This window comes from Bubalus kerabau, chromosome 12 (genome assembly GCF_029407905.1).
Source record: "Bubalus kerabau isolate K-KA32 ecotype Philippines breed swamp buffalo chromosome 12, PCC_UOA_SB_1v2, whole genome shotgun sequence".
Taxonomy (NCBI): domain Eukaryota; kingdom Metazoa; phylum Chordata; class Mammalia; order Artiodactyla; family Bovidae; genus Bubalus; species Bubalus kerabau.
The window spans coordinates 48,738,131-48,748,635 of record NC_073635.1 but is presented as its reverse complement, the minus strand read 5'-3'; positions in this window follow the sequence as shown (position 1 = coordinate 48,748,635).

Below are 10,505 nucleotides of genomic sequence, written 5' to 3'. Positions count from 1 at the left end.
TCGCAAAGAGTCGGACACGACTGAGCGACTGAACTGAACTGAATGTTGTCCCCAGACAAGTCAATATTTAAACTTTGTTCTGCAGATGTTTATTCATGAAAGCAGCATGGTACTGTTCATTTTGGTGAAGAATATCAACATCTTGGTGTTACAAGTATATATGTAAAGACCAATTGATTTCAAATCACAAAGGAAGTCACAGATAGATATCCCAAGAGCATGCCAATGCTCAAACCTCCTATAGAGCTCAGGAAGCCTGGCTGCATTTCTGTACTTGACTGAAGCCACTTTCTTCAGCACTCTCAAATTCTAAACCATCCTATATATTCTTCTACTTTAAAGAGGCCCTAGGTGTCCAAACATAGTCCAACATATCTCGGTATTTGCGTATGTATAAGTAGAATGAGTAAATAAGGTGATAGGAAGAAAATAGACTTTGTAGGCCAACAGAATTGCATTAGGACTTCTATTGTCTATGTCTATGTCTATGTCCTAACTTTCCTCCACCCAAATTTCTTCATCTGGTTTAAAAAAAAAAAAAAAAAAAGGATAATGAAGTCTATTTCACAGGGATTTAAGAAGATTAAGCAAGATAATATACTTAACATGTTATTCCACACATGTTAGTTACCATCCTCTTCCTTTCTTAAAAATGAATGGTGTTTTCTTCCTCAAAGAAAATTGAATAAGAATATATTTAACAATTTCCCCAGAAATTGGGATTAACGTATACGCACACTACTATATATAAAATAGACAGCCGACAAGGACCGACTTTATAGCACAGAAAACTATGCTCAATATATGTAATAAACTGTATGGGAAAATAATCTGAAAAAGAATGCACACACATATATAACTGAAGAATGCTCAAACTACTGCACAATTGCACTCTTCTCACACGCTAGTAAAGTGATGCTCAAAATTCTCCAAGCCAGGCTTCAGCAATACATGAACTGTGAACTTTCAGATGTTCAAGCTGGTTTTAGAAAAGGCAGGGGAACCAGAGATCAAATTGCCAATATCCGCAGGATCATTGAAAAAGCGAGACAGTTCCAGAAAAACATCTGTTTCTGCTTTAGTGACTATGCCAAAGCCTTTGACTGTGTGGATCACAATAAACTGTGAAAAATTCTGTAAGAGATGGGAATACCAGACCACCTGACCTGCCTCTTGAGAAACCTATATGCAGGTCAGGAAGCAACAGTTAGAACTGGACATGGAACAACAGACTGGTTCCAAATAGGAAAAGGAGTATATCAAGGCTGTATATTGTCACCCTGCTTATTTAACTTATATGCAGAGTACATCATGAGAAATGCTGGGCTGGAAGAAACACAAGCTGGAATCAAGATTGCCGGGAGAAATATCAATAACCTCAGATATGCAGATGACACCACCCTTATGGCAGAAAGTGAAGAAGAACTAAAGAGCCTCTTGATGAAAGTGAAAGAGGAGAGTGAAAAAGGGGGCTTAAAGCTCACCATTCAGAAAACTAAGATCATGGCATCTGGTCCCATCACTTCATGGGAAATAGATAGGGAACAGTGGAAACAGTGGCTGGCTTTATTTTTCTGGGCTCCAAAATCACTGCAGATGGTGATTGCAGCCATGAAATTAAAAGACACTTACTCCTTGGAAGGAAAGTTTTGACCAACCTAGATAGCATATTCAAAAGCAGAGACATTACTTTGTCAACAAAGGTCCATCTAGTCAAGGCTATGGTTTTTCCAGTAGTCATGTATGGATGTGAGAGTTGGACTGTGAAGAAAGCTGAGAGCCAAAGAATTGATGCTTTTGAACTGTGGGGTTGGAGAAGACTCTTGAGAGTCCCTTGGACTGCAAGGAGATCCAACCAGTCCATCCTAAAGGAGATAAGTCCTGGGTGTTCATTGGAAGGACTGATGTTGAAGCTGAAACTCCAATACTTTGGCCACCTCATGCAAAGAGCTGACTCATTGGAAAAGACCCTGATGCTAGGAAAGATTGAGGGCAGGAGGAGAAGGGACGACAGAGGATGAGATGGTTGGATGGCATCACCGACTCAATGGACATGGGCTTGGGTGGACTCCGGGAGTTGGTGGTGGACAGGGAGGCCTGGTGTGCTGTGGTTCATGGGGTAGCAAAGAGTCGGACATGGCTGAGTGACTGAACTGAACTGAACTGAATCACTCTTCTGTACACCTGAAACTAACACAGCATTGTGAATCAGCTATAGTACAATTATTTTTAAAGTTAGGATAAAAAAGCAGTTTTCCCTGAAAATCAAAAGGAAAAGATAATTTTTCAAAGAAAATAATCAGCTAAGTACTAATGGAAGACTCTAGATCAAAGATCACCTGTTAGTATCAGTTCAGTTCAGTCTGACTCTTTGTGACCCCATCATTGACTGCAGCACACCAGGCTACCCTGTCCATCAGCAACTTCTGGAGCCTGCTCAAACTCATGTCCATCAAGTCAGTAATGCCATCCAACCATCTCATCCTCTGTCCTCCCCTTCTCCTGCCTTCAATCTTTCCCAGCATTAGGGTCTTTTCCAAGGAGTCAGTTCTTTGCATCAGATGGCCAAGTATTGGAGTTTCAGCTTCATCATCAGTCCTTCCAATGAATATTCAGGACTAATTTCCTTTAGGATTCACTGGTTTGATCTCCTTGCAGTCCAAGGGACTCTCAAGAGTCTTCTCCAACACCACAGTTCAAAAGCATCAGTTCTTCGGTGCTCAGTTTTCTTTATAGTCTAACTCTCACATCCATATATGACCACTGGAAAAACCATAGCTTTAAATAGAAGGACCTTTGTTGGCAAAGTAATGTTTCTGCTTTTTAATATGCTGTTAGGTTGGTCATAGCTTTTCTTCCAAGGAGCAAGGGTCTTTTAATTTCATGGCTGCAATCACCATCTGCAGTTATTTTGGAGCCCAAGAAAATAAAGTCTGTCAGTGTTTCCATTGTTTTCCCATCTATTTGCCATGAAGTGATGGTATGGTTGTTACCAAACTAAATTCTTCTAGCTAAGCTTGGGATTCATTCTATAGCAAATACCCGCAACAGTGCCTCTCTTGGACACAATCCAGATTTTGTTGCAAGTTCACTGCCTCTGGCAGTTGAGGCTAAGGGGACAAGTGATGGTGACAGGATGAGGTTTCTCTGACAGTCACCTCTGGCCCATGGCATCCTTCCCAGCCTCTTAGGCTCAGGCAGGATGGAGGCAAAGCATGGAGCTTAGCAGCAGTGACAACAGTTTCGTGTTCTTCAAATGCTTCCTGAAAAAAGAGAGAGTATAAACAAATAAACAAATTGAAGAGCTGGGAAGCATCCACAGATACTAGGGAAAGTGAAAAGACTGGGTTTTAAAGTCAGATATGCTCTTCACCGGGGCTTCCCTCGTAGCTCAGTCAGTAAAGAATCTGCCTGCAATGCAGGAGACCTGGGTTCAATCCTTGGGTTGGAAAGATCCCCTGGAAAAGGAAATGGCAACCCACTCCAGTATTCTTTTCTGGAGAATCCCATGGACAGAGGAGCCTTATGGGTTACAGTCCATGGGATCACAAGAGTTGGACATGACTTAGCAACTAAACCACCACCATGCTCTCCACCACTTCTTAGCTCTGTGCTCTCCAGTGAGATTTTAAAGCTCCCAGAACCTCAGTTTCCTCACAGTCATGGGGAGCAATAATATCTGATGGTTCTTCTGAGGATGAAAAATACAGTGTATATAAAAACAACTTGACAACAAGTTGTTTCCAGAACCTGGGATATCAGTTTCTTCCAATGTGCAGAGATATACTGACCTTAAAGGAGGATTTATTCAGTTTTCTCAGACAAGTAAGTCAGACTGAGAAAGACAAACAAATGTCATAAGGTATCATTATATGTAGAATCTTAAAAAAATGATACAAATGGACTTTTTTACAAAGCTGAAGCAGACTCACAGACAGAGAAAACAAATCCTGGTTAGCAAAGAGGGAAGGGAGGGAGAGAGTCTGGGATTAACAGACACACAGTACTGTAAATATAATAGATAACCAACAAGGATCTGCGGTATAGCACAGGGAACTATGTACAATATCTTGTAATAACCTATAATCAAAAAGAATTTGAAAAGAAGATACATATATATATATATACATACACATATATGCATGCATATCTGAATTACCTGCTGTACACTTGAAACTAATACAACTTTGTAAATCAACTATGTTTCAATTAAAATTTTTGTCGTATTTGAAAAAGTGCAAGGGAAAGACTAGAGCTTCCCTGCTGGATCAGGGAATCAGTAAAGAATCTGATCAGTAAAGAATCTCCCTGCCAATGCAATAGAATCAGTTTCAGTCTCTGGATCAGGACGATCCCCTGGAGAAGGGAATGGCAACCCACTTCGGGTTTCTGTCCTGGAGGATTCAGTGAACAGATAACCCTGGCAGGCTACAGTCCATGGGGTCGCAGAGAGTCTGACATGACTAACACTTTCACTTTCAAGGGGAAGATAGAAATTTAAAGGTTACAAACAGCTTTGCTGCAGGCTGAGCTTTTGTCTTCGGAGAGGCATCTGGGTTGCAGGCTAGTGCTGCTTGTTGACTGACTTTCCTTCTGACTCCACACTACCATTATTACAGCAAGCGGGCCATTCCTGGCCCATCCTCCTGGAGGATGCAGAGAACTTCCAGAAGCAGAAGGCAGCTTTATTGTTGTACAAGGAGTGGGAACCTCCAGGTCATGAAGCATTGTGTTGGACCTCTATCTCTTAGGTGTTGTGTTCACTCTGCTCTCCATCAACCTGGGGGACTTACTTGAAAGCCCATACCCTGGGAGCCCCTGAACTACCTGTGGTCAACTAGAGCCCACACAGAGCCCCCATGGGCCTTGCAGACCATCCATCCAGAAGGGTGTGATAAAACCTCCCTCCACTGGCTATAACCTTGGAACACTGTCCTAAATTCTTCCAGCTGTACCAGTTCCTGGTATAGGCAAGCTCAGCATCAGAGTTATCAGATCAGAGAACTACCTGTTACTAGGCCCTTGAAGGGCCTCTCCATCTGGATACTTCTTGCTCTGGAAAAGCCTGTTTAATATACAGATGTGAGGGGGTTGCCTGTGGCTGTGGAACAGTGTGACTTCACTCTTCTCCTCAGTCTGCTGTATGCTTTGCTGTGCTTGGCAGCCTGGCTCCATCTTCTCTTAGATGAAGCCTTGTGCTGCAACTTCAGCTCTTGGGAGATGGTGTTATTTTCAACCCTGCTTTCTGAGCATCTGCCAAGAATTCCTTTGGACTTGGATGTCTTATGGTCAGTTTATTTGGGGTTCAGCTTCTTTTCCATGAGAGCTTCTCTGTGTGTGGGTAAGAGTTGAGGAGGTGTGTGGGTTGGCTGTAGAAAGGGGGAAGGGAGAGTATTCTGTGTCCTGTTCTCTTGTTTTACATTTTAAAGTGCTTCCTTTAACATAGCCTGTGTGTGTGTGTGTGTGTGTGTGTGTGTGTGTGTGTGTCTGTGTGTGTGTGTCTGTGTGTATTGGGTTGAGGAGGGCAATGAGACAATAGAGCCTGCTCAGAACATGAGCATTTTGGCCATGTGGCTTAAATCAACTTTTCTAATGAAATATAGTTCAATGTATATTTCCAAAAAAAATAAATATATATATATATATTAAAAAACAAAGATTACAAACAGCAAAATAATTAAAGTACCAGTAGTAGTAGTAATAAATTGAAAGACTGGGCAAGGAGTTAAGCCACCAGCCTAATACTGATTCAGATTTAGAAAGTGTAGGAAATATGATATTTTCACTAATGCCATGAAGAAAGAGGAAATGAGACTTGAGGAAAGGCAAAGAACTTCATCCTTTAATAAACCAGTTTAGATTTCATAGTGAATGATCCAGAACAAGGTACAGAAAACTGGAAGATTCATGTATTCAGTCAGCCCTTTAATACCAGCAAAGCACCTAGTTAAAAAATCTTTAATAACATTTAGAGTGGATTTTTTTCTGATAATAAGTAGCAAAAAACCTAACCTTTGAAAATTTAAATATAGAAGAGTATAAATAAGAAAATAAAAAACATCAAATGCATCTAGAGATATAGGCTTCATTGGTCCATTTATTTATTTACTCAACAAACAAGCCAGAGAGCATTCTAGGTAATGGAGTTCCAACAGTAAGCAAAAACGAAAAGCTGCATTTTTCAGAGGGCTTCTATTCTATTGGAGAAAGAGAGGGTGGACAAGCAAAGTGTAAATAAAGCATTGAGAGGTTAGTGATAATCTAAAAAAATTGTCTAAGGAGGTAGGGAGAGGAGATATTGGGGTAAGGCTGGGGTATCTTTTAACATAGTGGTCACATGAGGAAATGACAGGTAGGCAAAGCCCTAAGGAAGTGATGATAGCAGCCACATGCAGCATTCTCACTGGAGGTCAGAGGAGGTGGAAAGACCCGGTGGAAAGGGAGGGTGTTTGGTGAGGATTGAGAACGCAAGGAGTTAGTGTGACTGAAACCGAAAGTTTGAGAAGAGTAGTAGAGAATGAATTCAGAGAGAGCAGAAATGCCAATCAGGAAGGCCTTTACAGACCAATGCATAGATCTGGTTTTTATCTGGAGGCTTTGGGCAGAGTGACAAGGTTGGACATATTTTAAAGGCTCACTCTGGCTGTTGTATGATGAAAAGAGCATGGAGTGCAGCAGGGCTGGTACAAGGGCCACAGTGAAGAGATCTCTGCAGTGATCCCATCAGAGAGCCTGAGCCAGAAGAAGAGGCTGGTGATTGTGGAAAGTGGCCAGATTGCAGATACCTTGAAAGGAGGGGTGAATGGATTTACCGTTGGATTGATTATAAAAGAAAAAGAGAAGCTGAAGAAAGATCCCAGGTATTTGACTTGAATAATTGCAGGATGCAATTTCCTTTCATTGAGGAGAGGGAGACTAGAAGAGGGGCAGATTCAGGGATTCATGTCTGAGAATAAAAACATTTGGAGATAGGTCAAATTTGAGATGTCTGAAAGATATCACTGATAGGTGTAATCTGTGTGTGTGCTAAGTCGCTTCAGTTATGTCTGACTCTTTGAGCCCCTATGTACTTAGACCACCAGGCTCCTCTGTCCATGGGATTCTTCAGGCAAGAATACTGGAGTGAGTTGCCATGACCTTCTCCAGGGGATCTTCCCTACCCAGGAATCAAACCCACGTCTCTTGTGTCTCCTGCATTGGCAGACAGATTCTTTACCACTAGTGCCCTCTGGGAAGCCCTGATATGTGTAATGATATATATGTTAATGAGATGAGATCATACACAGTATTCAGTTTTATAATATCATAGGAGTACTTTTCCTAACCTTCCGTGCTCTTTGAGAATATTATTTTTAAACTTCATTAGGAGGAAGGAATTTTCATTCATCTATTTTCACACATCAGTTTCACACATATAATTTCACAATTATATGTAATGCTTTAAAAAAAAATCTCTGTCAATCTCATTGATTATCTCCATAAAAGACATGCCCAATTATAGGGTCAAAGAGTGTGAAAACTTTTTAACCCTTGACACTTATAGTATTACATTCCCAAAAAGTTATGCCAATTTTCAGGCTCACGCTTAAGTCTAAGCTTGCCTATTTGACAGTGTGTGTGTGCTAAATCGCTTCAGTCGTGTCTGACTCTTTGTGACCCTATGGACCGGAGCCCACCGGCTCCTCTGTCCATGGGATTCTCCAGGCAAGAATACTGGAGTGCCATGCTTTCCTCCAGGGGATCTCCTTGACCCAGGGATCAAACCTGGGTCTCTTCTATCTCCTGCATTGGCAGGTGAGTTCTTTACCACTAGTGCCACCTGGGAAGCCCCTGATTGACCACATAGGAGAGTATTATTTTCAAGTTTTTGTATTCTATAGTAAAAATCATCTCTCAGTGTTTAGCTTACATTTATATGATGCTTAGTAAATACGAACATTTCTTCATAAGTTTATTTGCCTTTTGAATTTTTCTTTTGTAAATTATACATTCATATTCTTTGAATTGATCATTTTTAAAGTTAATGTTTTACATTGAGATAATGATAACTAATAATAATAGTGGCTAGCACACATTGTATGAGCCAGGTAGTGGACTAAGCAATTGATGTGTATTAATCTTCACCCCATATTATTAATACTCTGTTTACAGATGAGAAGATTTAGAATTTATGTTTAGGATTTAAGCTTTAAGTTACAGAACTAGTCAGTGCTTGAGACGAAATTACAACCCCATCCCTACTGATTCCAGAGCCCACCAAAAGTAATCGTATTCAGTAATTTGAGGAGAGAACAAGCTCAGAGGCCATAGAAAAATGTGAAAGGCAAGATCAGAATTTACTCCAGTAAGAGTTTACTAGGAGAAATAAACACAGTGTGGAAATGTTATTTTAGCAATTCAACTACTCTACTTAATTGAATATCTGTTAGGGGCAAAGGTTCCCAGAAGATGCGGGGGAAATGTGAAGGAGTGCTTGACAAGCTCATTTCAAGAATGCGAACACTAAGCCTGTCACCTCAAATAGGGCTGACCTATTTTCAGATGAAAATTTCTGGTTTTGAATTTACCTGATTTATATTTAAACTTTAATTTCTACATTTTAAGAAGAAACGTTGAAAGGAAAATACTTGGGGCTTGAAAAGATGTTTCTGGAAAATAATTTATTTTCCTTATAGTAGATGTCTTCAAGAAAGAAATAGTGCTGAGAACTAAACTTAATATTTTTCTAAATGTCATGAAATATTTTTAGAAAGGACAGGAGGTCTCCTCTCTCTTTTTGCACAATCAGCCTTTATCCTCTTTGGCTGTACCATCCAAGGCAGTATTTGTATTTGTATTCCCCCAAAATGCATAGTGAGCCATGGTCTTGCCCAGGGCAGCTTCGGCTTCATTAGGCTGACTCTTGCATTTCAGGATCAAAGTTTCACTCTAAGTAAGTGGTTGTGCCCGTGGCAATGAATCAGGGACAGCTCCTCAACAAAGAAGAATAGACCTAGGGATTAGGTGAGGATCCCTGCAGGTTGAACAAGGTCTTTGCCAAAGCCCTGGGGAGATTCCATTGTCTCCAGGCCATGGGCAATGAGAGGGAGCCAAGACAAGTCGATCCCAGAGAGAAGCCAAACCAGAAAACTACAACTCTGCAAACTCACCCGGCTTATAAAATTAACTAATATATTATTAACAGATCATCAAAGACCTTTAGGAGACATGGATATAGGCCTTAAAAGTTGGAAGTGATACGGATAAAGCAGGCCTCAAGTAAATCAGACATTTGATTATAGCCCTGAAGTCATGTCAGGAGTGTCACTGAGAGATCCCACTCTGCTTGGGAAGAAAATGTACACGGATGGTGTCATGAATCAAGGCCTACTGGGCTTGTGCCTCCTCCAATTTTCAAAAGAATATACATGTTTAAGAGGCAGCTGGATCTCAATAAAGCTATTAAGGGTGGTGAAAAGGCAACCAAGAACTCCCTTATTCAATCATAAATGTATGGAAAAATTAAATAATAATCACTAGTATAAAAATAGCTACCACTTGATAAACCTCACTATGTACCAGGCATCATGCTAAACATTTCACATGGGTTATCTTCTTTAATACTCATTCATAGGGCTTTGAGATAAATACTATTCTTATCTGCATTTCACAGGATAGACTTCAGAATGTACCCCAAATGACAGACTAGTAAATGGTAGAGTTGAGGTTCAAACCCAGATCTGTCTGCTGGCAAAAAGTAAGCGCTTCATCACTACACTGACTTTCTCCTCTGAATTAGGCAAGAATAGTTTTGCTATAATAGCATTTTATAGGTAAACTACAGTGTATGCTATAGATACTTTGATATATATGTTTCCTCACTCCTGTCCAGCTTTATTTTCTTAGTCCTATTTTCTCTTGGCCTCAGTTTTCTTATGTATTAATCTAATTGCTTTTATTCAATAGTTTTTTAAAATCCTAAAGAGAGAGCATAAACAAATGAAGGAAACAAACAACACACATAGATGTATGCATATATATGAGGGCTTTAAAGTTTAAAGATTTAACAAACTAAAAAAAAAGTAATAAAACAAGAACAAATACATTCATTGTCAAGTATAAAACTAGCTCAGTGGCAAAATGCCTTGAGTACGTAATAATATACTCCATGTTTCAGTATTGAGCAAAGATAGGAAGTAAGACATATAACATACCTAAAATTGTATTACCAACAAATTTTATTACCACAATAGAATTGATTCCTCCATTTCAAAATTCCGAAGGCATTAAATAGAGCAATCTCTATGAAAGCGCTTCGGTCAGGAAAAGTGATTAAGACCTTTACTATACATCTATTCACATTCACCCCTGAGAGCAGAGTGCTCACTCACCATGATTAGTTAGCGGGTCAGCCTGAATCACAAGGAAGAATTCACCTGACTGAATCACCGATTTTATTTCCTGCAGCACCTGGTTTTCCTTGGACCACTGCCATTCACAAACCTCCTCGGCCAAGGTCTGTTTTG